We start from the raw sequence: 26,826 nt of genomic DNA, 5'->3' as shown, positions 1-26,826 counted from the left end.
CACATTAGGCTCTGCAATGGCATGGAGCTTACTTGAGATTCTCACTCTCTCCTTCTCCCTCTGCCCTAATTCCCTCTCTCTCTAATTAAAAAAAAAAAAAAAAGATAACAACAGAAGTTTTTCAATTGGGTTTTGCCTTTCAAAGAAAGCCCAAAGTTGTTAAGAGAATAAAACTAACAATAACCAACCCAGATACTGTTCCTCCTCCCAGCAACAAAAACATTGAGTGGTAGTCTAGATCACTGGTATTCTTCTTTGTGTAACAGGACTGTGAGGTTCACGTCCCATACCTGGCTCTCGTTCAAAGGATGGGTGTGGAAAACAGGATAAAAAGAAATTGTCTCAAATTGCAACAGTGTAGATTATCTCTAAGATTTTAAACAATGACGGCTATTAAACCCTGGGATAGAGGCCTGAAGAAAAACTGTGGCCTGTTCTTCTCCAGATGTAGGGACAACCAGAATGCATGCTCTTTAATCTAAGACACTGTAACTCATAGGAACCAATGAAAAATTGTACATGGAGGACACTTTTCACCACCTAGTATGCTATTCATTCCAAAATACATCTGTTTCTTTTAACTTTAAAAAGACTGACAAAGACCATTGTCAGGCAGTGAGTTTTGTCTTTTGTGGGATATAAGAGCAACAGATACTGCTTGAAGGGAGGTATCAACTGGAAGTTTGGATTAACTCTCTGATATGTTTTTTATAAATTTTGTGTTAGTGGGAAGTACAGTTAAGTGTCACTCTACCACTTTAGACTCTGAGTTGATATTCTGGTTGGTTGGTTGATTAGCTGGTTGGTTGGCTGTTTTCAATATGTGCTTGTCTTAACTGCTTAGAAATGACGAAAAAACAAAATTCACACAATGGGCATGAATTTAGTTTAAATAGAGGTCTGTCTCTTATCAGAGGCAGAGAATATTTTCTTGAGATCCTTAAGGTAATAATGGTAAACAATACTTATTGGAAGCTTACTACGTGCAAGGAACTGTTCTAAATGCTTTAGAGTATTAACTTCACATAAAAACCTTCTCCAAGGCTGGTACTGTCCTTATAATAGTACAACTACTGAGCAGACACTGAAATACTCCATCCATATACCTTGGACCACTGGAAGAACTGAAACCAAAACAATTTCATCTTCATTTTGCAGATGAGGAAAGCAAAAGATGGAAAGGTTAGATTTGCCCAAGATCACCCAACCCGTATGTAACAGAACAGGCATCTGAACCCAGCACTACACCATGGATGTCACCTCCCCGGTAATGTGGTCATGATTTTATGGGGAGCACTCTCCAAAACACAAATACTCATACACATTCCATACATTTCATTGGGTGTATGTGCCTATGAGATTGCAGAACGTGAAAGACAGAGCTAGCAACTTCCAGAGGAAATGGGGTCTCCTGCAGTTAATTTGAATGCACATTAGGAGCCAACATTTAAAAATGAGAAGCATGGAGCAGAGTTTCCTCTCACAGGCTGCTCTTGGAAATCCTGATTCTGTGCAGAATCACAAACTCCAGATATATATTTCCATACTCCTGACAGGTTATTAGCTTGCAGTTGAAACAGAAGACATGATCTTGGCTCAGGGGAAATGGGAATTAGCATGCCTGCCTAAAAGCCAGTCAACAGAGGTAAAGTAAAAACTATACACAGGCACTTTCTAAATAGGAGCTGAAATGGAGAAGTTCTAAAGAATTTGCTCAATATAAATTTGGGATAATGAAACCAGCTATGGGTGGCCAAAAATAAATCCAACACTTACCAAAACTCTAGCTATACGTGCACATGTGAATTTACGACCAATAACCCATGCAGCACAACTGAGCTAGATCCATCCCCCGGCTGACATTTAAAACTTGCTGATCATTGACACTGTCTCAAACACAGAAAAACTCCTTAGTCCCCAATATGATCACTGGTTAAGTGGTCATCTTGGGCAGATAATATTTTTATGATTAAATAAGAACAATTAATAAATGTTAACAAATTGGGTTTCATCTCTTGGTAGGTTCAAGTACATTTATTTTTATTCAACTATACAGATAAGTGCACCACAATGCACACAAAAAGATGTATAATTTTTTTAGCCAAATTTGGGGAGCTCTTCAACAAAGCACTGTAAAAGGAAAGCTGTAGCGTTCTAACTCATAGAGCAAACTCCAAGTCATTGCTCAATAAGGCACCATAAGGCAATCCAGGGTCTGAAAAACTTGTCAGAGTTCTCTGAGGGTTTCCACAGAAAACAACGGTATTTAGAATTTTGGATCAGAGCTGCCCTCTTTGACACTCTCTTGACAATCTCTGCCCTCAGACTTCAAGCTTAGCCAACACGACGAGAGGCTTCATAGTAGACCCAAGGTTGGCTTTCTGTCAGCCTTCAATAAATTACATAGACTCCCAAGGAATTGATTGCAAAACAACCCAGAGTTTGAGGCCAAGGAATACTTTTCAGAACTATTTGCTCCATTTCTGCTCCCCTTATCAAAGTTGTGCAGCAAGAGGCAAGGAGGGTACACACAATGTTTAGACATGGATTGATTCATACACGAGTCAAAACCCCCAAACTCTGATCTTCCCTGAATTGGCCTGAGGCCCCCAGCATCCATGGCCACAGCAGGTGGCCTCGTGATGCTCAAGAGGATCAAACAGGGATTTTCTGCTCCAGAGGGGATTTGGAAGCCCTCCCTACCCCTGCTGTGTCAAGGAACTCTGTTTTCACATCCTGGCTCTTACAAAACAATCTGGAGTTCTTTGACACAGGATATGCTTATCCAACAACACAGCGGAGGCCCCTTCTGTCATCCCAGCCTCTGTTACATGATCTTGGTTATAGAATGACAGATATTAGAGTACAGATGATTAAAATATTTGACCAGAGCGAGGGCCCTCCCTGAAATCACATTACATGCGTCAAGCCAACTTCACCCCTTAACTCCAGATTGAAGACCAAAGTCTTCCACTCCCACTGGGGACCCAGCTCTTAGGGCAATGAGACCACCTATGCTGCATCTGCCTCTTTGTCTCCAGTTTCTAGGACCAGTGTCTGGCATTTTTAATAACTCTTTGATGAATGAAGGCTTTGGTGAGTCAGGTGATTATAAGGAGCCTATCTTGTACTAGCCCTCCGTTCAGTTTATTTGCACTAAAAAGACACTCACTGCGATCTTAGGACAGGACAGGCCACACAAGGGTGCAAAGGTGATTGGGACAGTCCTTCCCCAGAGGACCCTGAAGTCTAGGGGAGGCTTCATAGTCAAGTGTTTTTGATAGAGCGTGAAGATGGAAATATGGCCACCAAATGCAGACTCTGAATCCTGCTGGACGCCTGTAAGAAGGCATTTAAGCACTCTGTGACATTCTAGGAAAGTTACCAAAGGGAGGGGTTTTTGGATGAGGGGGAAAGCTCAAAAACAGGATAGATAAAAAATGTTCATTCACTTTGACTGCATAATCTTTCCTCTGGAACTCATCCCAGGGAAATTCGTCCAAAAAAAAAAAAAAGCGCCTAAATGTACAAAGACGTTTTTCAGTGTATTATTGTAATAGGGAACAACTGTAAACCATTTAAATGTCCATCAATAGGGGGAAAGCTAGTAAATTATAGCACAACCATAATGTTAGATGGAAAAAGTAGAACACAAATCTGAATGAGGTACTGTGATTGGAACCATATATACATGAACAAAGATCAGAAAGGAGCTAAAAATAATTGTATGTATATGTAAGGAATCTGAAGGCTACAAGTTTCTTTCACATATTTTCTTACGGGATACTTACAAAAATCCTGGGAAATAAGTATGATAATATGACAATGAAGGCACATTTTCTTTTTATGCATGAAGAATGAAGATTCGGGAGAATAAGTGACTTGTCCAAGGTCAGAGTAGAAAATGTAAACCCAAGAAACACACCTAATCTCAAATTCCTTCTTTTCATTGTACTACTCTGCTTCTGGAGAATGAAAACAGCTGTGGGCTAGTGCAGATGAAATTTTCCTAGTTTTTAATCCCTAGAATGCTTCTTTAAATATTTTTAAATGCTTTCACTAGTAAATCTTAATTTTAAAAATATAGCTCAAATAGGATAGAAGGGTTTTACACAGCAAACAAAAATAACCTTTGCTGCAAACCAAGTGTTATTGTGTGTGCGTTTACCTAAAACAGAAAATCAAGAAAATGTGAATCCTAGTCTGTTTGCAATGCAAATTCATTTTGATTCCCATTATAGAAAGCCATTTTAGACATCCCTTGTCACTTTTTGTGTCCTTGGTTTACTGACAATGAAAGTTAAAACTTTGTTTTAATTTATTAATCAATAAAAATCGGTAAGGTGTTACCATACTGTTTGACCTTTAAACACAATTACTTCAAGATGGTTTTCTTCCCACATGCCAAGCAGATAAACATTTAACCTGAATGTCCAGCACTGAGATATTCTGGATGAAGGGTATTGCTAAAATATAGGTATCATAACTCCAAAATAGGACCATGCTTAGGACAGTATTTGATCCCACCCCAACATTATCTGAGAGTTCTCTCTTGATTTTTTTCTTTCCACTATACATATTAAGAAATACAATAGCAATGTATATTTGCAAAATGACATGTCTACTTCCACCAACATAGGTAAACAACCGAAAGCCCCCACCACTCCCCATTACCAGCAATAATACTATGAAATCTCCATTACTCTAAACTTCACCTCTCTCCCCCTTTCATGGTGGATTGGACTGTTACCTCATCACCAACCACATGGGACACTTTGGCCATGAGCCTTGCTGGCCATCTTTTGAAAACAATTCTGCTACTTGGGTGTTTCTACCATGTCATCAAGGGGGATGCCTCTTTTGCCTTTCTCTTGTTATCTTTTTTCCCACTGCTATAGAAGTTTTGATAATTCCCACTTGTTACTAAACTTGTCCTTTTGCCTGCCAAAGGACAGAAAACAAGGCTGAGGTTACCTACATTAGAAAGAGCACACAGAAAAATCCTCAGGAAAGATCCATTATAATTCTCAAGTTAATTATTTCTTTGGAATAAGAAACTTCCCTTTTTTATTGAACAACAAATGAATAGCTAGGAACTTATATAAAATTTGCCTTGCTAGAAATGTGTTTCATCACATGATTATATTAATTTCAGATAAGGAGGAAGAAAGTCAATTTTGGACATCAGAAGACAGGTCTGAGCAGGGATTGTAACTTGAAATAGTATCAGATTTGGAATGGACCTTTAAAATCAAATAGGTTCAACCTCCCTCCTAATATAAAATCCCTTCTGTAAAATCTACGACAAGGGAGCAGACTGGCTTCTCTGGGTTTCTGAGCTTCCTTTTCAAGGATGCCCATGTAATCCCTTTGCAGAGAAGCATTAACAGTTAAAGATTCTCTTATATTAAATCCAATTTCCTCTCTCTCAAATTTCCACCGGTATGCACCCTCTAAATTAAATACAGAATAAACCCATTGCTTTTCTGTTTGATGGCTTAGATTAAGATTTGGTTCCCAAGGAACCCTAGTGTTCTAAGAGATGTTAATAGGTACACCTGGGTTGGGGGTTCTTTGTTCAAACAACTTTGGGAAAGACTGCATTCTATAGCCCTCAATTAGAGAATCACAGCAACCAGTTCAAGACTGTGAAAAGTTTGAAGGGAAAACTATCTTTATTTCATCCCTCTTCAAACTGATTTTGTCTATGGAACCCCTCTGCCTTGTTTCGGAACACCATTACTATTTCTCATGAACAGTGTTCTGAGAAACACTTTGTGGGAAATGCAATGCTGAGTCTTTTCTAGCCTCAACCCTCAGGGCTCGTCAACAGCTCTGCATAGGAAAAATTTCCAGACACTTCCCCATCCCTGCTCATCATGAAGTCAGGAGTGCTTGCAGGGTGAGCATGGGAGGACACGAGTGAGAAGAGCTCTGAATGAAGTTAGAAGACAAAGGGCCACAGACTGTGTCCGCTTCTGATTTTGTCAAGAGACATGACATCTGCATGGGTTCGAAAGGAAAACTCAGCCCCCCGAAATTCAGCCAAGGCTTCCCCATCTAGGCTCATTCTGCGTCCCTATGGCTGTCCTGGGTCCCTAGCCAGTCCCTGTTCCTCCCACGCATGGAGAGAAGAAGGGGAAGGAGGAAGGATGTATGTGCACCTGCGCACTTCCCACTCAAACTGCGCTGTGGTATTGCAGGCTCTCTCTTACTTTTCAGGGAATGCTCAGGGGTCTTTAAGGACCTCAGCTCCCAGAGAGGAGAGACAGAGAAAAATGGCCTGCCTGAAACTGCTCTCATCTTCCTGACTATGCCCGCTACAAACTGGGACTGTGCTGAGCTCCTCAGGCCTGCCCCTTCCAGCTTTCTCCCTTCAGAAAAGCTCTGCCAGCCTAGGATTTTCACCCTTTTAAATTCAGATTACTGTGTGCTCTTTTGCCTTTGTAGAACGCTTTTATTCTACTACTTATTTTCCTGTGAGTGTGCCAATTTATTTTATTTCCTTTAATTATCTCATCTACATGTTTACCTTTTTCTTTTTCCTTTCCTAAATGGGAAAGAGGGAGCACCAAAGCGTGGAGAGAATCTTGAGGATCAGTAGTGCCACCAAGAGGAAGGAGGTGGGGGGCGGTAGCCTCACTCCATAATCTGCTTCAGTCTCTCCCCAAAACTTAACTAAACATGAACATAAACTGAGTCCCTGCTATGTAAATGCAGTTTCAAGACAATTCTTCCAGACTACCTCCGAAAAGATTATGATGCCTAAAACCCCCCTACGCAAACATTTTGGCGTCAGTTAATGTTATTACGTATCTCATCAAATCATCAAATCATTATTGTATTAAAATCTCATCAAATCATCAAATCATTATCTTACTGTTGGGAATTTTTCCTCTTACTTGCTCTGTCAAAAGTCAGGAGAATTGCAGCAAGTTCCTTCACTACTATAGAGTTTCTTTAAAAAAACTGAATCATTTCTTTATATATTTTGATGCTGTAATGGGATACATAAATATTCATGAGTTATAAGCATCAATTAAAATTATCTCCGTGGCTTTTTTTAACATTTTCCTACCTTGATTTTCGCTTTTTTATTTTTGCTCCTAATTTTTATATGTCTTTGCCTGACTTTTTACTTTTAACCATTTAAACTCCATGCTGAGAGCCTTTGCTTTTACTGAGATATTTTAATTCATTTATGCTTATAAATGGACACCAATGGGGGACTTTCTTCTGTAATCTTGCTCTGTACTTTCTCTACTTTATACTTCATTGCTAATTCTGTCTACTGCTCTAGGGTCTCAGTTTTATTGCCTTTATTTTCTTCAGTGATTTAGCACAAAGGCATCCCAGTCTTAATTCTATTTATGATTCATTCATTCAACACATATCCGTTGAGTACTTAGCAGATGCAGATGCTAGACAACCTGCTTTAAACACCAAAAAAAATTATACTCAGAGTGCAATGTTTCATACAAGGCTAAGAACAATTTTGTTTACACACTAGCATTTAAAAGGTTGGTGTTTGCTCATTTAATCAACAGACTTTTGTTGTTCATTTCCATTCTTAAGATAGTGTATACTAAGCTAAAACTCATCACTTGACTCTCACTCATTCTGAACCTCAATACAGAGGTTCTGAAGTCTTTCCACAGATGTAACTGAAATGTTAAGATCTGAGGGACAAAAAGGCAAATGTGGAACTCTGACATCTCCAATCCTTTGACTAACTTCCTAAGATCCAAAGAATTCTTAACATGCGATTACAACTGCCTTTTGGAACTGGAAAACCCTTTATTTACCTAATACAATGCAGTCATTTAAAATCACCCTTGACTTTCCATGATGGAGAATTTAGAAAATAATACCCTACCCTTAATTTTATCAAGACAAACAATGACTCAAATAAGATAACACACATAGGAGAACTCAGAATTAATCATATGTAAATGTAATATTAATGAGCCCAGATTTAGATTCCAGCTTCTCTCCATATGCTTTCTGTAAAAGCAAGCTTGAGTTTTTTTCATTCATGTTTACTGCATGATGATAATAATCTTATCCCATTTTATATGCCAGGACCTGGCAAACTCAGACACTATAAAACATCTGGTTGGTTACTCTAAGTTTTAAAAAAGGGTTTTAGGGAGAAAAAACTTTTGTTAAGCAAACTTTAAAAAAATTTACTCCAGAATATTAGACCCCAAACTTAGCTAAACTGCTTATTTTTTTTAAAAAGCTTTATTTATTTATCTGAGAGAGAGAGAGAGAGAAACCGCGCGTGCATGAACAAGGGGAGGAGCAGAGGGAGAGGGAGAGAAGCAGGCCCCCTATTGCACACGGAGCTCAACACCAGGCTCGATCTCACAAATCTGAGATCATGACCTGAGCCAAAATTCAGAGTCAGACGCTTAACCAGCTGAGCTACCCAGGCGCCCCTCGAACTGTTTATTTTTTTTGTAAATCTTTTATTTTTTTTAAGATTTTTTTTTTATCCATTTGACAGAAAGACAGTGAGAGAGACCACACAAGCAGGGGGAGTGGGAGAGGGAAAAGCAGGCTTCCCACTGAGCAGGGAGCCCGATGCGGGGCTTGATCCCAGGACCCTGGGATCATGACCTGAGCCGAAGGCAGACGCTTAATGACTAAGCCACCCAGGCGCCCCTGAACCGCTTATTTTAAAAGTGCTCAAGCAGATTCAGGGTACATTCAAAATATAGTTAACTCTGTTTTAAAATAAAGTAACCAAATTTATAGACCTATAAATTTGCTCAACATTCGTATAAATTCTCTATCATCTTTCTTCTCTACAAATTGCTGGTAGCCATGTCTTCATCTAATATCTATGTATGAAGTAAACATCTTGTATCAGCCAGAGTCCCGTGGAAAAAAGCAGGATCCAGGGCGCCTGAGTGGCTCAGCTGGTTAAGCGATTGCCTTCGGCTCAGGTCATGATCCTGGAGTCCAGGTATCGAGTCCCACATCGGGCTCCCTGCTCAGCAGGGAGTCTGCTTCTCCCTCTGACCCTCTTCCCTCTCGTGCTCTCTATCTCTCATTCACTCTCTCTCTCAAATAAATAAATAAAATCTTAAAAAAAAAAAAAAGCAGGATCCACTCCAGGTATTTCAAACAGAAGGAGCTTAATATAGAGAATCAGTTCCCCAGGAGACGGAAGAGTAAGCAGCCAAACAGGGGAGGTGAGACCACCCAGAGAACTGAAGCATCAGGAAATGGCCAGAACCTCCAGGGCTTCAGGGACAAGAGAAGCTCAGATGCTGGTGCCATCGGACTGGAACGAGCTCCACACCTCTGGGGTAAGAAAGGGAGCCGGCAGTAGACAGGGACCTGAGGGGCAATGCTCTCTGAGACACAGGGCAGAGCAAGGGTAGGAGGGCAGAGGGGATCTAAATGCAAAAGAAAATGAACATAACCCACCTAACATCATGTTTGTCACACTATGCACCCCAACACGGACACTGGCACGCCCACCTGAGCATGCGCACGCACACACATCGCCTCACGTTCATCTACCTTTCCGTAGCCTTGTCTTCCAGAGAAGAAGCTACCGATGGCCAAAGCGTGGATCCCAAGTTCATATTACTTCTTTCAGAACTTTTAGGATCATCATAACACCTTACACTTTTATAACACTGTACTGTTTCACAAAACATTCAAAACCATCCGTGCATTTTTATTTTCGTGTTCACAACCACCACACGAGGGAATCCATGTGGTACAGTTCTCGTTTTCCAGATGAGGCAGTGCAGAAAGATTAAGGCACCCAATGAATGCATCACAGAGTCAGGTCCAAAGTCTGGGACTCTTCAGGCACCAAGACCAGACTCTCTATGTCCCGCCTACTGGTGAATGCCTGAAGGTCACAGGTGTGCAAGGTACTCTCTCTGGGCTTTAAGTCGCTACATCCGGCCAGAGGTGAATAAACAAGGCAATACTAAATTAATCACAGGCAATAGTCAGGCTCTGGATCAACTTTATGGCTTCACGTTACCCATTTAAAAAAAATTCATCCCAGCAATAATGTGTATAGTGCGCGACAACTTACAAAGTGCCTCCCTTGCCCTCCATTTGATCTAAATAATATTCCTGAAATACTTCATAATAACTACCATGTAACCAACTTGCCCGCATTGTGAGTGACTCAGCTCAAGGGCAGTGGGGCCCCCCTTTTTATTCCTCAGAGATAATATGAAACTCGTGGCCTGCTGCAGGAGTTCAAAGGGGTCCGTTTCCCTCCTTTGTGCCCAAGATCACAAGTGGAGGACTCTTCTTCCAAGGTGACCTATTTCTATTTGCCCAACCACAAAAGCCCAAACAACAAAGTAGCTCTGGCTTTGCATTTGGAACAGCACACACTTCCGAAGTTTGCTGCTGAGAGCCACACAGTTCCCAAGTGCTTGGCGTCCCTGCGTCAGGGCTGGGCTGTGCCTGCCCCCAGCACCTCGGGGACAGCCAGTTCCTATTAAATAGCTGGGATTCCTCCCGGGGCGCATTTGCATAAAGAGCTTGGTGGTAACTTGATTTGGCCTGCTAGCACTGACAGCTCTGAACTCTGGGGTCAAGACACTTTCCACGCATTTGGCAACTGTCTTTGAGAGGGACTGCAGCTCAAAGGTGGCCACGTCATTCAGGATGGAGCATCGGGGCCTAACTGCCACCATCTTCCAGCAGAGCTAGTGCTCAGCAGAATGAACAGGATTTCTCAACAATGACAGGTGCTCCCAGAATTCTCACACGAGGGGAAAGGGCCATCTCCAAAGAGACATAAAGCCTGCCCTAGAAGTGACACTGAAAATTCTCTCCTTTCTACTACAAAAATGTTCTGTCTTGGCTCTGAGGGTACGCATGCGGGTGACGACCTTCCTGGACTGGGAACACTTAAATGGTAATTTAGAGAAGTGACAGAGACCAGTTCCCATGAAATGCTTCTAAGCAAAGCTAAGTGTGCGAGAGGATGATGTGCAGAAGAGCTAGGGGGATGCTCCCCAGCCCTAGGCTCACCCCCTCAAGTACAGCCTCTTCCGCCTCAGCTTCAAACCGCCCAGGTCTCCCCAGGAGCATCTGTACTCACCACCAGCTCTTCCTGACCAGGATCCCCTTCTCCCTCTAGACACCTGGCTGGTGGTGGAAAGGGAGAAAAAGGAGCAAAACCAGGTCTTGGAGCTAATCATTAAGCAAGCCTATTTGTGTTCAGCTGTTTAGCCTATACGATGTCCAGTGATGGGTACTCCCTATTTTTACTGAAAATTACCAACAGCCGCAGAGCTTTAAAACTTAAAAAAAAAAACCCACAAAACGCAAAACAAAACTCAAAACATATTACCTACCTTCTGTTCATCTTCTTCTCTCTCAGACAACTAAACGCACACACCACAGTATCTATATCTCCCTCTTAATTCAAAAATAATAAGCTATGGAATTGAGATCGATTATGTTATATTAAATCAAATTGATTTCATAAGACTTTTTAAATTTGACTTTTCTGTCAAAATCCCGAAGCATAAGTTTATTTCTACACATACACTGGGGGTGGAGGCACCTGGTAAAGTATTAAAAGCAGAGGTTACAACCACCGAGAAACAGGCCACCTGATCCTTACCATGGTATTCTCTTTTTTCAGTCGACCCTAAAGCTCCCAGAAGCCTGGTTCCTCAACACAGTATTGGTTTCCCCTCTGAACTTTGTCTTCCACCACCTCCTTCCTCTCTTCCATGCTGACACCCCAGCGCAGAGGCTCTGGGGCCAGAGGAAGGGTGCAGGGGGGTGCCAGTGGGAGGGTATTGGGGGGACAGGGGAGGACCTGCCCCTCCCACCACAGCCCCAGGCTCAAACCTACTCCTGGGGTTCAGTCGGGATGCGTGAGGTGCCACAGAAGGTGCCGCCCCTCACAGAGCAGGTGACCTACGAGCAGTGAGTCATCGGAGGCAAGGTGAGAACAGAGAAGCTTGCAGCCATGACCAGGGGGCCGAGTTTTCTTCTTTGCTGAATACAAAGCATCCTTTCTCCAGTCTTCCTTTCGGTCTAGGACAAGCTATCAGTGACAGGGTCTAATTTCCAAAGAGCTCCTCTCTCACACTCTCACACCCTCAATGCTGCAGGATGTGAACTAGAAGGTCTGCAAGCTAAAAATACCAGCACTTGTCGGTGAAGCTGAGCACAGAGGCAGAGGCGGGTACAGAGCGCAGAATGCCGTTGCCTGAGCCCAAGCAGAGTGGGGGGCGACAGAGACCTCCCCCGCCACCCCAGGGCAAATCCTCAGGGGACTCCTTCCTCTGGGTTCACAGAGATAAATAAAAAAGCATTCCAGTTCTTTTGCCCAGTGAAATGGGGCACTTGGGCTGGGCAGGCAGGTCCGACCTCTGTAGTTCAAACAAGCTTCAGGTGCCTTTGGTCAAACCCAGCAGACAAAACATGGGATCCTACAAGCAGGGGTGTGTAAGAAAACTGTAACAGAGGGATGTGAGGGAGAGAAGGACAAAGTGGACAGAAAGGCCCTCAGGGACCCCAAGAACAGCTCTGGCTCTTGTCAGGACAGAAACAGAGCAAAAAGGAGAGATCGAAGGCAGGAGAATTAAGTTGCCTGCTCCCTGATCGTATCAGACGTGTGCGCCAGGCAGGGAACAGTTCCAGCTAGGGGTTTCCATGACACAGACATGAAATTAAAATAACCCAAGAAGCCAGCTACAGGCAAGAGACATGGTCCAACGGAGGTAGAGCTAGGAGGCTTTTCTTGGCTTCCTCCAAGGTCTGGTGCCTGCCACCAAGTCAAGGAAGACGTGGGCAGCCCCCCAGGAGAAAAGTCTTTCCTGATAGCCAGGAAACAGAATAAGGCCTCAAGTGAAGAGGGTGAGGTAAATAGGTTTTGAAGGTAGGTGCTGACCCAGAATTGAGCAGCATTTATAGGCTTTCTGGCCTCTTCCTGCCTGGTTAGGTATCACGGGTACTCTTTTGCAGCATTAATTTCTCTTCCTAATGTAACTTTGTGGTCAAAGATATTGATCATCTAGTTTGGATATTGTCATGAATGATGGAAATGAGAGGATCAGTGTGCCATGAAATGGATCACCCAGGGTACTTAATCCAAGTGGAGACCCAGCATGAATATTTCACCCCCCACCTCCCACCCCCCACACCCCAGGGCTCCCTTGTTCTCGGACTCTCATTATTGCTTTCCTAAGGTCCCTTGGGTTTGGCAGGGGTCTGGGGGAGAAAGAAGAGTTCCCTGGGGACTTGTGCTTCTCAGCACAACTCATCTGAAAGCTTGTGATTCCTCTGAAGGCTAAAAGCACTACCCACTTTCAATCAAGGGACCTCCAAACAGAATTCTGTCACTACTTCTCACATTATTTGGGCCAGGAAAAGCATATTTCATAGGACTTTCTCCTAACCCTAATTTAATAAAATTGTACCTCCTTCATCCAGCTTTGTTGCCTACAGTATAAGGACACCCAGCAGACCTGTATCCATCAAGGGGGTGGTTGTCTTATCAGAATGAAGAACTTTGCAAGAGAATGGTGTCCTCATTGGATCTGAGCTTGCCTGGACTTCACACCTCGCACTGGTATTTGATCCTGGCTTTCCAGCCAACCTGCTAAACCCCACGAGGACAGAAGAAATCTGTCAACATTCAGAGCTGAGGAGGAAATGGCATTTTTGAGATAAAATTCCCTTCATGGCAGATGTTTACTTAGCCTTATCAAGTGTCTTGCCCCAACAGGGTGGCATGGCAGATTTCATAAAATAACGAAATCACACACAATCGTGAAAGCTTTTAGAAACACCTCCTTTCAGATTTCCTGCTTAGAGGACCCCAAGATAACGCCCTAAAGCTGGACACATTTTTGGACACACATGTAAAGATTCTCTGCGTGCCTTAATTTTCTTATTACCAAATAATTGGATCTGCATGTTAAGGGGAAATCGTTGGGGCCTTCAAATGTATCCACACCAAATGAGAAGAAAGAGAATGTACCTGATGTCTTAGTTTGGGTTCCCCAGAAGCAGACTTGAATCCTGAAACAAGGAGTCAAGTGCACATAGTTGGGTCTGTGGGGAGACGTAGGGAGATGAAGGAGCCCAGGTAGGGGAGAAGGGAGGTAGGACAAGGAAGGGGAGAAAGCCACGAAAGGCCTAGTTCTCAAGCCAGTTACCACTGTAGGTGACTGAAACTTCATCCTCCATGGATACTGGGAGCCTGTGAAAACACATGCCTCAGGATCTTACGGAGGGGCAAGAGAGCTGGGGTATTTACACACCATTTCTCATCAGGCACTCATGTAGGAGTCCCAGTAGAGTTATCCCTAACTCCTTGGGACTCAAAGCATTTCACCTGATATTTAATTTTCTCTTCTTATTTCAGTTTTTTGCGTGTGTGATGGCAGGGCATCACTGGCTAACCAGTAATCAGATAGGCAGAGTATTTGTGGAAGGAATTCTCAGATCCTGCATCTCCCCATAAGCATGGACAATTTATTTCAGATCTGATAGCAGCTCCAATCACTTTGGATGTAGACAACATTCAATGCACACCAGCCCACATCTGCACTGGCCACTACTATGATCTGAATGTTTGTGTCTACTTCAAGTTCATATGCTGAAACCTCAATGCCCAAAGTGATGGTATTAGGAAGTGGGGCCTTTGGGAGACGCAACAGTCATGAGGGTGGAGCCTTCATGAATGGAATGAGTGCTCTCATAAAAGAGACCCCAGTGAGCTCCTTGGCCCCTTTCACCATGCGAGGACACAGTGAAAAGTCCACACTCTGGGAAAGGGCCCTCACCTGACCATGCCAGCACCCTGATCTCAGACTTCCAAACCCCCAGTACTGTGAGAAATAAATCTCTGTTGTTCATAAGCCACCCAGTGCGTGGTATTTTGTTATAGCAGCCTGAATGGACTAAGGCAGCCAGTCATTTTAAAATCTTAGCAACAATACTGACTTCTTCTGCAATAGTTTCTAGGTCCCAGAAAACACAATTTCTATTCTGAAAGAGGATAGGATTAATTCAATTAAGTTTAATCCAACAAAAATGCATCTATGTATTTATGTATTCTCTGCCTAAAATACTACTTAAAGTACAATAAAGAGAAAGTTGAAAAAAGCATATTCCCTGCCTTAACAAATTTATAATCAAGAGTTGAGGCAGAAATATACAGAAATACTATGAAACAAGGCAGGTTAAAATTACTTAAAAGCATAAATAGAATGCTCTACACCACCAAGGAGGGAGCAATAAATTCCAACTGGGTGGAAATGAAGAAAATTTTCTGGAGAAATGAATGTGAGTCGTGTATAAGTCAAGTCAGCTCCTGAGCCGAACAGTGACCTCTCTGCCTGTGGTCAAGGCCATGGCTTCAGTGGCCCACGTTCCTATGGCCCAGAGGATTCCTCCAGGTTGTAGGCCATGCTCTGAATGCCCCCAACAGTGGTCAAGTGAGCCCAGTTCCAATCTTAAAGCTCTTACCTGAATTCCCCTGAAGGCCTTTACCCAGTTGGATAACCACTTGCCAGCCTTTGGATTTGGGGTCTCACTTAGCACTACCTCTTGGAACAAGCACCTCAGTTCCTCTCCCTGAGGGCTGTCAGCACATACCACATTTCCCAGAGCTCAGCCTGGGTCACTAGGTCTGAAGACCTTTGATTTGGCCCATGGTTTTCCATCCACGGCCCAGGTTTTGCATGTGAAGAGTAACTGGATACTAGACAGTGCTAGGTCTTGAATGACCACCAAATAAAAGCAAATACATGGACAGGAACCCAGACAGACTTCACAGGGAACATAAGAAGGTCCAGAGAACTGTGTCTCCATTACAGGACGAGGTCCCAGCACATAAGATGGTGGCCTTTCCTTATCCAGGCCTTTGGCTACATTTCCAGCATCATTCCTTACCACTGGTTTATTTCTGTATACCTCCCTAAGTCCTGCAACAGACGCTCCAGAAACCACGCTTATCAGTCTCCTCATGTGTCTTGATCATTTATGCCTCACACCCTTTTACTGATTGTTGTCCACTGTCTGGCATGTCCTTCCAATTCTCCTTCCTGTCCACCAGACAAACTCCTGCTCTCCAAATCTTCTATTCAGCCTTAAAATACTCTCCAGACACTTCCTCTCCACTGAAGTCTTCTCTCCCCAGTATCCTCCAATGTTAAGCAAAACGATTCCTCACTTCTCTGTGTCATCAATGTGCCTTGTACCTATTATTTCCATAATTTTTAGTTTAGTCATCTGTACCTCCTCTCAGGCTCTGAGATTCTTTAAGGCAGAGAATGTGTCTTATTTCCTTGCGGACCTCCCCTCCATGCTGCACATAGTACCCGGCACAGAGCAGTGCAGACACCAGCCTAACCAGGGAAGATACTGAAAAGAGAAAAGAAATGAGTCTGTCCACATGGGATGGGGCCAACATCTGGAATACACATACATTTGGGTCACTAGGTAGAAAATAGGCGAGAGAGAGGAGAAAGTAACCAGTCAGAGATCTTTTCATTGACCTTCATTTGGGCCTGCTGCCAGAATCAACAAAAAAGGACTTGGAAGCTTCTGGATTTATCTCAACTGGTGGTGTGAGTGGGCTCCAGTGATATAATACATGGCCTTTTCAATATTTTTTGGCTGAGCAATACCAGAAGGGGTATAAAAGGACCCTGGGGTGCCTGGGTGGCTCAGTTGGTTAAGCGACTGCCTTCGGCTCGGGTCATGATCCTGGAGTCCCGGGATCGAGTCCCACATCGGGCTCCCTGCTCAGCAGGGAGTCTGCTTCTTCCTTTGACCCTCCTCCCTCTCATGCTCTCTGGCTCTCGTTCTCTCTCTCGCAAATAAATAAAATCTTTAAAAATAAATAAATAAAAGGACCTTGATTTTATCTGAATGTGACTGTGGTTTTGTTGTTGTTGCTGAGAATATCCACACCTATGTCCCTTTATCAGTCGTTCACGATGCCTAGGACTTTACTGGCAGTAGAATTTAAAAAATGATCATGGAGAAAACGTGGGCTCAGTACTATGAATCTACACTTCACATTTTATTAGCAGCATAATCATTTTTTGAATGGTTAGTATCAGAGATGCACTGATATAGTAAGTATACTTTGAATTCCTTGAATTCTCCAGAGGCAAATTTTAAGTGTCAGACACCAACTTTACTCTTTCAAATAATGAAAAATGAGGAGCCCCTGGGTGGCTTAGTCAGTTAAGCATCTGACTCTTGATTGTGGCTCAGGTCATGATCTCAGGGTCGTGGACTGAGCCCCATGTCAGGCTCTGTGCTCAGCTTTTCTGCTTGTCTGCTTGCGATTTCCCTCCCTCTCTCTCTGCCCCTCTGCACACCTGCACATGCACACTCTCTCTCTTTCTCAGACAGATAAAATAAATCTTAAAAGAAAAGAAAAATGAGGCAGGTTTCCCTACAAACCAATTCTATAATGCTAATGTAACAGCATCTTTAATTAATTCTAGGTAGTGATTCTGAAGGTGGGGAGAGGAGGAAGATAGGCCTTAGAGGGTAGGTGATGGCCTCTAAGGTTTTGTGAGCGTGAGTGGGTGAGAGTCTGCATCTTTGCACACTTGTTTCCCAGGTATTTTGATACCCTCGGGGAGGATCATCCTCCACAGGAAGCCATTCTCACTCATGGGAGTGGAAGTGGTGGCAGCGTTAAGGTTGATAAATGACCACTCACAATTGAAATCCAGAATGGAAATGTGCCAAGAGAGAGAAAACATGAAGGAAAAGAGATAGAGAGAAATGAAGAGAGAGCCAGGTTTGGAAGGAAAATAATTCCTTCTAAAAAGAGAAATGGCCCCAGGATACTCTCAAATAATGCTGCCTGTTATGTCCATGTTTTGACAAATGGGACCATATTGTCCTGCCTGTCCAAACAGCCCTGATCTCAGGCCCAGCTCTGGCTGGAGAAATGGAGCCCACACAGTAACAACAGGCTTCCTACCACATTGATCGTGTTGATGTTGGAGCAGATTAAAGCAGATGTTTCCTGTCAAATCTCTCCCCAAAGAACATATCAGCATCCTCAATCTCTTCAAGCCACACATAAGACCAGGGGCCTCCATGCAACTGGATTTCTCCCTAGCCTCACTGTTCCGTTTGTTAGGTCAGTTATCCCTAAATAACTTAACGTGCTCTGGAATACTATGTTCTTCTCATAAATGGAACATGCATGGTACATCATTTTATAAAAGGAAGAAACCATTAAGAAAATGGTCCCTAAAGCCAGTTAGAGGAAATATAATCCCTGACATGTGGCCATCATGACCAGCCGACATTCCTGGCTTAAAAATACCTCACATCACTTGTTGAGGGGAGACCCCAGAATGTGAGCCCTGAGAAGATCTAGAAATTCCCATGGAAATGGGTCCCATCAACAAGGGGTGACTCATCAATTAAGGAAAACCCAGCCAGCCACTTGTAAAGAAAATCTGGCACTGCTTCCACAGTGCACCCTTTCCTATTTTAGGAAGTAGAGAACACAGAGTAAACAGAATGTAGGAAATACTAGCATGTGATATTTGTCAGAATCAGACTATAAATGTCTGTGAACTCTAAGATTCTCAACCAAGACGCCATGAAGCATAGTCTGTGTGAGGTTCATTTCTAGTTGCCAGAGACGTTCTGACTTAGAGAAAGCACTTTCTTCAACAAACAACTTCATAAAATTGAAAACTTAGGGGTGCCTGGGTGGCTCAGTCCATTAAGTGTCTGACTCTTGATTTCATTCGGCTCAGGTCATGATCTCAGGGTCCCGGGATCAAGCCCTACAATGGGCTCCATGCTCAGCAGGGAGCCTGCTTGTCCCTCTCCCCCGCTCCTCCCCCCTCCTCTCTCTCTCATAAATAAAATCTTTTTTAAAAAATTGAAGATTTAGAGGAGGAAGGGAAAAATTAGGTAAACTATGTTATAAGTAATAAAATAGCTAATATTCATTGAATGCTTATTCTCCGCTGATCGCTTGACGTGTTTTCCCATCTCAGTTGCATGACAACCTGATGAGGTTAAGTACTCTAATTTTCATTTAAGAGATGAGAAAACAAGCACAGAGAGGTTAGATAACTTCCCTACATTTGCACAGCTAACTAATGGCGGATCTCACACTTGAACTCAGGTCTCTATGAATCCAAAACTCATGCTTTTTTCCACCACCCTGGAGCACTTTCTTGCACACAATGGACAGTTTCTCTAGAGTATTTTCTCTTTTCCTGACTTGACTCATCCCTGCTTACCACAGTGAACCACTGCGGTCAAACCATTATATTCAGCTTAGAAAAACAGACGTAAAGAATAAAATGTGCCGCTGTTCTCAAGGAGCTCATTCAAGGGTTTCCCCTGAACAACACTTATAACCTAAGAGAATAAAAATACTATTACAGCCACAAGTCCTGATCTCAATCCAGACCAATGTAAATGCTTTCCTCTCAGCACCCTCATGGCCCCTATAACTGCATCCCTCACACTGTATTTTTTTTTAAAGATTTTATTTATTTATTTGAGAGAGAGAGAATGAGAGACAGAGAGCACGAGAGGGAAGAGGGTCAGAGGGAGAAGCAGACTCCCCACTGAGCAGGGAGCCCAATGTGGGACTCGATCCCGGGACTCCAGGATCATGACCCGAGCGGAAGGCAGTCACTTAACCAACTGAGCCACCCAGGCGCCCCTCACACTGTATTGTTAAGTGTTGCTCAGGATATTGGTCCTTCTCACTAAATCATAAATTTTTCTTTTAGGGTAAGTATAAATTATATTCACTTATAACACTATCTGACCCAGAGAAGGTATTCCATAAATGCTTACTGATGAGTAAGTGAGAAAACTCACTGACATCAAAGACAATGGTATCTTCAGGGAAACACCCATAATTCTAGAATGTTCTTTAATGGTGAGCAAATGATATAAATGAACTAGCAGGTACTGACAGTGACTTACCTGAAGTCATTCATACTGATTTCCTCATTAACAGAACCGTAACTTTATTATTCATCGTCAATGAAGGTGAAATGGAAAACATTTTTCTTACTTTAAAAAGACACATAAATAAAAAGCAGTCCCTCCGAACCATGAGAGACTATGGACTCTGAAAAACAAACTGAGGGTTCTAGAGGGGAGGGTTAGCCTGGGTGATGGGTATTAAAGAGGGCACGTTCTGCATGGAGCACTGGGTGTTATATGCAAACAATGAATCATGGAACACTACATCAAAAACTAATGATGTAATGTATAGTGATTAACATAATAAAAAAAAAAGCAGTCCCTCTTTTTCCATCGGACCATATCATATGTGAGGCAAATAGATAGAATTGCTGTAGTCTTTCCACAAGGAAATCTCACCAGGATAAAGACCACACTCGGGGTGCCTGGGTGGCTCAGTCAGTTAAGCGTCTGCCTTTGGCTCAGGTCATGATCTCAGGGTTTTGGGATTGAGCCCTACGTTGGGCTTCCCACTCAGGGAGGAGTCTGCTTCTCCCTCTCCCTCTGTTCCTACCCCCTGCTCGTTCCCTCTGTCTCTGTCTCTCTCTCTCTCTTTCTCCTGTCAAATAAATAAATAAAATCTTAAAAAAAAAAAAAAAGACCACACCCTGAGGATGACAGAACCTGGCTCCCTGCTGAGGCAGTGAATTAGACTCTCTTGAAATGATGTCAAGAAGTATGAGATACATTTTTCCCCTACTATTAGGTCATTTGGAGTTCAGTTTTCTGTTACTTGCAACTAGAAGTCACCTTGCTTCCTTCAAAATTTTTGTGGCCAGATCATAACTCCATAGGTAAGGACTGGTGTTATGTCAGTGGGTTTCTCCAACTATGAGCAACATCTGCTTATTTATAAAATGAGGGAAATAATACTTTTCTCACTAGGTTCTGAATTGCTAGATCTTACAACTTTTCTATGGTGGATAATCCTCTTCTCCTCCTCCTCATTAATATCATCATTGTCATAGTTTATGTCATTCTCTTTAGTCCAGAGAAATAACAAAAAAAGATTTTAACAAGTCAAATATTAGAGAAAACAGTATTTTATATCTGCACAGACTACCATATTCTACACAGAATGTTTAAAACATCATCTAAATGGGGCACCTGTGTGGCTCAATCAGTTAAATGTCTGCCTTTGGCTCAGGTCATGATCCCAGGGTCCCGGGATCAACCCCGGCAACAGGTTCCCTGCTCAACAAGGAGTGTGCCTCTTCCTCTCCCTCTCCCTCTGCCCCTCTCCCCAGCTCGTGCTCTCGTGCTCCCTCTCAAATAAATACATAAATGATCTTTTAAAAAATAATAAAAAAATATCATCTAAACCTATGGCAGAGAACGGCTAGTTGTCACTCTATAACCATTCTCGTCCTCTTTTTTGATAAGAAAACCCTTGATTTTGAGCTGCACACCTTGGTCCTTCAGAATGAAGACTCCATTTCCCAGCTTCCCTCCCAGGTAGGCATATAATTTAAGTTCTGGCCAGTAGGATATAAGCAAAAGTGTTAATTGTCTGCTTCTGTGAACCTCTTTGAAAGATATATGGTATATGTATCTGCCTTTCCCTTCACCCTTCTTCTTTATCCTTACTCCAGTAGCTGCCTAACATGCAAACATGGTGGCTGGAACTTCTACTGTCCTAAAACATGAGGGCAAGGGCTATCCCAAAGGGAGGCAGAGCAATGAGCCAGAAGGAATGTGGGCCCCTGGAAGCTCTGTGGGGAAGAGCCTCTATACCAGCCCTCACCATTTCCTTTCTAGACAGGACAAGCCAGGCTTTGAGGAGTGACGAGAATCAGCGGTAAAGTCAGATGTACCAGATGCTCACACACTTACAACTCTTTTTCTGCTGTGTGTTGTTGATTTTTTTTTCCCTACAGCACCTCCATGAGCTCTCTCTCTCTCTAGTGAGCCCCACCCAGGCTCAATGTCATGCTGACCCAGAGCCACAACACAGCCTCTGTCTCTGAAAGCGGTCCTCCGATGGAAGTTTCCTCTACAAATCCAATGGCCTTGTCCAAATCAGCTCTCATTCTCAAATTTCCCCTGGCACCTACCTGCTTTGGTAAGATTCATGTAAACAAATTCCATTTGGGGTTTGCCCTTCCACGTCCCAAGTCTCTCCCTGGTATGCCAGAGGAATCAGTTACTGGCTTTGTAGCTAAAAGGGTTATAGAGGAGCTTATGACTTTTTAAAAAGTCACTATAAAAGCAGGAAATGACAATGACAACAATAAATTGAGATTGAATGCTGTTTAAAAAGGAAATAGCTGGTGTCACATTAACAAAAAAGAAAGCCATTTTTGTGAATCTCTCCTCTGTCCTCTCATCCCCAGGCATGGGCATATCACAGGGCAATTCATTTGGTCATGGTGTTTCTTTTATTTTACCTTTTTAGCTTTTGGTTAAACTACTGAACAGATTAGGAAATGGGCAAGCCCTTACAAAATGCACACAAATCACATTATATGCTTTAATAGGATGTGTATACAGAATCAAAATCCTACCATCAGAATTAGTGGTAGAGAAAAAAAGCTTGAGCTTTGTATGGAGGTTTAATGGTTTTGGCCAGGATACAGACAGACACAAGTGTATTTTAAAAGAAGAGAAAGAAACCCTATGTTTTCTCAGAAAGACTATTTTTCTAAAGAAATAAGGCTTCCAGGGTTCAATATGTGTTCCAGAGAAGCACTTGACAGAGTGAACAAAGATCTTCCAATTTGTAACAACTTTAGAGGATGTTAATAAGCGTCTACAGGAGGCTCACTTCAAACCTGAAGACACACACAAACTGAAAGTGAAAGGATGAAAAAAGCATATTCCATGCCAACAGAAGCGGGAAAAAAAAAAGCCAAGTTTGTAATATTTATGTCAGACAATACTGACTTTAAAACAAAGACCGTCAGAAGAGACAAAGAAGGACACTACATAATCATAAAAGGGTCAATCCAACAAGAGTATATAACAATAATAACTATCTATGTACTCAACGTTGGACCACCTAAATACATAAAGCAAATATCAACAGACATAAAGGGAGAAATTGAGAGTAAGACAATAATAGTAGGAGACCTTAACACCCCATTTACATCAACAGATAGATTATCTATGCAGAAAATCATTAACAAAACAGTGTCTTTGAATGACACATTAGACCAGATGGATTTAACAGATGTATACAGAACGTTCCATCCAAAAACAATAGAACACACATTTTTTTCAAGGGCACATGGAAAATTCTCCAGGATAGATCACATGATAGGCCACAAAACAAGTCTCAATAAATTTAAGAAAAGTGAAATCACAGAGATATGACTTCATCTTTTCTGACCATAATGATATGAAACTAGAAATCAATCATAAGGAAAAAATACAAATACATGCACTAAATAGCCAATGGGTCAATGAAGAAATCAAAGAGGAAATAAAGGATGCTAACAAAATGCAGAAGATCAAAAAGCAATGGGTTTAATACCGGATACCTACCTGAAAGTTTCCATATACACATAAAAAGAGCTAAAGAAAATTAACAATCATTTGGGGCACCTGGCTGGCTCAGTTGGTGGAGCATGCGACTCTTGATAATTGGGGTTGTAAGTTCAAGCCCCACATTGGGTGCAGAGATTACTTAAAATAAAAATCTTTAAGAAAATTAACAATCATTACTTACAAAATAATCTGAAAACCTACCAAATACAGATATTTGAGGTTCATACAGCAGTTTTCTAAAAGTGTGAGGTACCCACAAAAAGGAACACCACCTAATCACTATTATCGACATGGGGGATATGGGATCGAAGTGTAGCCACTGATCAAGTCCTACTTCCTTAGTAGAAGAACTGGAGACTAGTCATTAGAATCCACTGTTCATTCTTGAGTTTGTTACCTATAAAACTCCATTATTGTGTTAATAATAGCTAACATTCATTGACCTCTTACTGTAGACTGGCACTGTTCTAAGCACTATCCATATATTACCTCATTTAATCCTTAATGAGAGAGGTGCTATTATACTCCCATTTAACAGAGGAGACCCTGATCAGGGAATCAGCCCAAAGTCACATCCAGAGTAGAGGAGTCAGAATTCAAACTTGGATAAGTCTGAACGTAGAGGCCAATGAAGAAAGTACCATGTTTCATTTTGTGCATGAGCTCATTTGCGTATGCTGGCAGGCATCCATGTTTGCACTCCTTAACTTATGTTCTCTCTCTTTCCTACTCCTAAATATAGGTAGTAGAATCTGTGGAAGACAATCTGTAGGATATGTCATCGTCAATGATTTGAAACACTCTCCAAATCTATCATTAACATCAGATTGAAGTCATGAATTTCTCTAAATCTAACAGAATACTTGACACAGAGAACATAAAGTTTGTTGACTATGAAGTTTGATAGAAAAAATAAAGGAGGCAGAAGAGAAGATGAACTCCATCCATTATATCCAGAACCCAGCAGTGTGCTTGGCATGCAGCAGGTAATAAAAAATGTTGTCTGAAAAATGGCAAAGTGGAAGGTAGGTAAAGAGAGAGGGAGGGGAGGGGTGCCTGGTTGGCTCAGTCGTTAAGCGTCTGCCTTCGGCTCAGGTCATGATCCCAGGGTCCTGGGATCGAGCCCCGCATCGGGCTCCCTGCTCCGTGGGAAGCCTGCTTCTCCCTCTCCCACTCCCCCTGCTTGTGTTCCCTCTCTCACTGTGTCTCTTTCTGTCAAATAAATAAATAAAATCTTTAAAAAAAAGAGAGAGAGAGGGAGGGGATAGAGGAAGAAAAGAAGGAAAGAGGGAGAGGTCAAGAGAGATGGAGGAAGGGAGGGAGGGAGGAAGGGAAAGAGGAAGACGGGGAAGGAAGGAAGGAAGGAAGGGAGGGAGGGAGGGCGGGAGGGAGGAAAGAAGGAAGGGAGGAAAGAAAGAAGGAAGGAGTAGAGAGGAGAGGATTGGAAAGAAGGAAGATGAATCCATGACCATATTATACAAGGATCATAGGCAAGCACCGCCATTCTAATTCCAATGGCACTGTCAGTTATTGGTAAGCAGCAGAGGGCTGGCAGGGGTATGAGAGGTAACAAGAAGGGCACCTTGAGTTCTTAGCCAGGTCCTGAGTTCTCCTTCCAGAACTGCACCCCAATGCCCTCACCTAGCTTCCATCCTTCTGCACCCACTGGGTCCCAAATTGCTGCAGTTACTACTCCCTTCTGGAAGGAGAAAAAAAGATCTTGCTTTGGAGAACAACTGCATCCATTCTTGGTCATTTGGTTTGGGAAAGAATGACAGTCCTCCCAGCTCCACCTAATGAGGGGGAAGGGGCTTGAGATTTTCAGCCTATCCTAACCCCCCCATGGCCCTGGTGAGTCAATGGGTCAAAGATGGTACAGACCCCAAACAAAATCAAGACTCAAGGAGATGTTTTCAGTTGTTTCTTTCTAGAAAAGCTTTGTCTCATAGATGAAAGGAAAGGGAAAGGGAAAGGGAAAGGAAAGGAAAGGAAAGGAAAAAGGAAAGGAAAAAGGAAAGGAAAGGAAAGGAAAGGAAAGGAAAGGAAAGGAAAGGAAAGGAAAGGAAAGGAAAGGAAAGGAAAGGAAAGGAAAGGAAAGGAAAAGGAGAGGAAAGGAGAGGAAAGGAAAAGGAGAGGAAAGGAAAGGAAAAGGAGAGGAGAGGAGAGGAAAGGAAAGAAGAAACCGTTCATCCTCATAGACAAGATTGTATAAGAGCGAGAAGTCTGAAATCCTGCAGATATTTGCTCCCCCAAAGTGAAAGCTTGGAGAGCCAGAGGCAGGGAGCCTGAGGATGAGAGTGATGCCTTCTCAGGCAGAGCTGACAGCAATATCCAGGTCAAGTGGACGTTATCATTTGAGCTGCTGGGGCGAGGTTCACCTGCGGCCACCTCTACTTTAGTTCTGTGGGCCAACACATTCCCTTTATTACTTAGGCCCAGCTTTGGCTGGTTTTCTCTCATTTGCAGCACAAAGATCCTGATAGAGTCTCTCTGTGAGTCCTAGATAGAGACCTTGCATTCTTAAATACAAGCACCAACTCATCAAAGAGTTTTCCTGCATGCTAGAATATAAACCACTGATGCAATCGAGGACTCTAAAAGAATTTAGAATTCCAAATGACAATTTAAACCCCAGGCAGAAACCTGAGCAGGGGCAAGATGAATGGATACTCAAATGTGGATTCCACTCTCCCCTGTATAGGGCACACAGACAGGGGCTGACCAGATTTCTTGTCTTTTTTTTCCCTATGCACGGACATCTTATACCCAACTCCTAACACATTATTTACCAAAAGAACCGATTATACCTAGTCGGTATATTTTATGTTTCTGGTCATCAGTGTTGTCTGTCTGAGATGAAAAACTCTGAGAGAGAAGGAATTCTATCTGCTAAACCCACTTTATAGAAAATGTAACAGAGAAAAGCCGTTGAAACCTGATCAGTGTTTTCTCATGTGGCCACTGCTGATCTTACTGCTTCAAGCCGATCCCGAGGCAAGGGTATAAAATTCAAACCTTACCTTGAACTCCAGTCAACATTTTCCTAGAAGTCTTAAGTTAAAGCCAGGGATTGCTTCTTTCGGAGCTTTACTGAACAGTAGTGATGTTCAAGGTTGAAATTTACAAGACATCTTGGGGTTGAAATGAATTATGCTTGTCTGATGTCATCTACCACTTTTTGGGCAACATACGTTCCCATACACACACACCCCAACCCGCACAAATGATTTACACTTAAGATACAATCAGAACGCCTTCCTGCTCTCAACAATAAGGATCAGTAAAGAAATTATTAGATTTGGAATTAGTCTGATACCCATCTTCACTGCTTCTTTCTTGATG

At 42.6% G+C, this 26,826-nt stretch overlaps 1 protein-coding gene across 2 annotated transcripts in view; it reads right to left on the bottom strand.

The window, feature by feature from the left end:
- PGM5 (phosphoglucomutase 5) overlaps positions 1–26,826 on the bottom strand; it is a 208,350-nt gene that overhangs the window by 125,234 nt on the left and 56,290 nt on the right. The gene's annotated exons all lie outside the window — the stretch shown is intronic.

Source organism: Eumetopias jubatus, unplaced genomic scaffold (genome assembly GCF_037043125.1).
Source record: "Eumetopias jubatus isolate StellerSeaLion01/CBP00866 unplaced genomic scaffold, mEumJub1_p1.0 scaffold_15, whole genome shotgun sequence".
NCBI classification, from domain to species: domain Eukaryota; kingdom Metazoa; phylum Chordata; class Mammalia; order Carnivora; family Otariidae; genus Eumetopias; species Eumetopias jubatus.
The sequence above is the reverse complement of the archived record's forward strand: the minus strand, read 5'-3'. Positions and strand labels throughout refer to the sequence as shown.